This window comes from Nothobranchius furzeri, chromosome 5 (genome assembly GCF_043380555.1).
Source record: "Nothobranchius furzeri strain GRZ-AD chromosome 5, NfurGRZ-RIMD1, whole genome shotgun sequence".
Lineage (NCBI taxonomy): Eukaryota > Metazoa > Chordata > Actinopteri > Cyprinodontiformes > Nothobranchiidae > Nothobranchius > Nothobranchius furzeri.
The window spans coordinates 46,698,128-46,700,627 of NC_091745.1; positions in this window are offsets into that span (position 1 = coordinate 46,698,128).

The window sequence follows — 2,500 nt, forward strand, 5'->3', positions numbered from 1 at the left end:
CAGAAAAAGCTTAATAACTCGAAAAATTTTAAAGATATCAATGCCAAAAGTAATAGCCGGAAAGAGCTTAACGAGCTGAACGTTTTGGTATAAAATTGTTGAAATAGCTCAAAATTTGAAGGAGAAGAAGCGGTTCAAAAAGTGTACGGAAGCAGAATAAGAACTAGAAAAATTGCATTTATTGCACAAATGCTGTTTGAATGCTGGATAGCTGAAACTGTAAGCTGAAGCTGCTGAACATCTGAACTGAAGCTGCTGAACAGCTTAACTGAAGCTGAAACAAAGCAAAACTGTCAAAATGAGCTGAATGTCTTGAAAGATGTAGAAGCAAAAAGCACCAACAAGCAAATAAAGCACAAAAAGTAAGTGAAGAATAGAGAAAAATAATGCTAAATAGTAAAAAAATAATAATAATAAAAATAAAAACCTTTAATCTGTGAACATTGTATAAAAATCTGGACAGCTAAAATGTGTAAACACCTGTTATTTCAGTAGGACTAGTTTAACAGTTTAATTTTTACATTTAGCTGAACTGTGAAATTAGCAGTATATGCTAAATTTGGTAACTGATTGCTGAAGTTGTTGAATAGCTGAAGTAAGCTGAAACTAAGCTAAACTGTTAAATGAGCTGAATGTAGTGAAAGATGTGAAAGCAAAAAGCACAAAGAAGCAAAAAAGCACAAAAAGTAAGTGAAGAATCAAGAAAACTAATTCTAAATAGCAGAAAACTCAAATCTGTGAACACTGTCTAAAAAAATTGGACAGGTAAAATGTCTAAACACCTGTTATTTTAGTAGGACTAGTTCAACAGTTTAATTTTTACATTTAGCTGAACTGTGAAATTAGCATCATATGCTGAATTCAGAAACTAATTGCTGAAGCTGAAACTAAGCAAAACTGTTAAAACGAGCTGAATGTTTTGAAAGATTTAGAAGCAAAAAGCACCAAAATGTAAATAAAGCACAAAAAGTGAAGACCGGACAAATCAATCCTAAACAGCAGAAAACTGAAATCTGAACATTATTTAAAAATCTGGACAGCAAAAAGGTCTAAACACTTGTTGTTTGAGTAGGACTAGTTTAACAGTTTAATTTTTAGTTGAACTGTGAAATCAGTAGCATAAGCCGAATTCAGAAACGGATTGCTGAAGTTGTTGAATAGCTGAAGTAAGCTGAAACTAAGCTAAACTGTTAAATGAGCTGAACGTAGTGAAAGATGTGAAAGCAAAAAGCACAAAGAAGCAAAAAAAAGCACAAAAAGTAAGTGAAGAATCAAAAAAACTAATTCTAAATAGCAGAAAACTCAAATCTGTGAACACTGTCTAAAAGAATTGGACAGGTAAAATGTCTAAACACCTGTTATTTTAGTAGGACTAGTTCAACAGTTTAATTTTTACATTTAGCTGAACTGTGAAATTAGCATCATATGCTGAATTCAGAAACTAATTGCTGAAGCTGAAACTAAGCAAAACTGTTAAAATGAGCTGAATGTTTTGAAAGATTTAGAAGCAAAAAGCACCAAAATGTAAATAAAGCACAAAAAGTGAAGACCGGACAAATCAATCCTAAACAGCAGAAAACTGAAATCTGAACATTATTTAAAAATCTGGACAGCAAAAAGGTCTAAACACTTGTTGTTTGAGTAGGACTAGTTTAACAGTTTAATTTTTAGTTGAACTGTGAAATGAGTAGCATAAGCCGAATTCAGAAACGGATTGCTGAAGTTGTTGAATAGCTTAAGTAAGCTGAAACTAAGCCAAACTGTTAAATGAGCTGAATGTAGTGAAAGATGTGAAAGCAAAAAGCACAAAGAAGCAAAAAAAAGCACAAAAAGTAAGTGAAGAATCAAAAAAACTAATTCTAAATAGCAGAAAACTCAAATCTGTGAACACTGTCTAAAAGAATTGGACAGGTAAAATGTCTAAACACCTGTTATTGTAGTAGGACTAGTTCAACAGTTTAATTTTTACATTTAGCTGAACTGTGAAATTAGCATCATATGCTGAATTCAGAAACTAATTGCTGAAGCTGAAAGTAAGCAAAACTGTTAAAACAAGCTGAATGTTTTGAAAGATTTAGAAGCAAAAAGCACCAAAATGTAAATAAAGCACAAAAAGTGAAGACCGGACAAATCAATCCTAAACAGCAGAAAACTGAAATCTGAACATTATTTAAAAATCTGGACAGCAAAAAGGTCTAAACACTTTTTGTTTGAGTAGGACTAGTTTAACAGTTTAATTTTTAGTTGAACTGTGAAATGAGTAGCATAAGCCGAATTCAGAAACGGATTGCTGAAGTTGTTGAATAGCTGAAGTAAGCTGAAACTAAGCTAAACTGTTAAATGAGCTGAACGTAGTGAAAGATATGAAAGCAAAAAGCACAAAGAAGCAAAAAAAAAGCACAAAAAGTAAGTGAAGAATCAAAAAAACTAATTCTAAATAGCAGAAAACTCAAATCTGTGAACACTGTCTAAAAGAATTGGACAGGTAAAATGTCTAAAC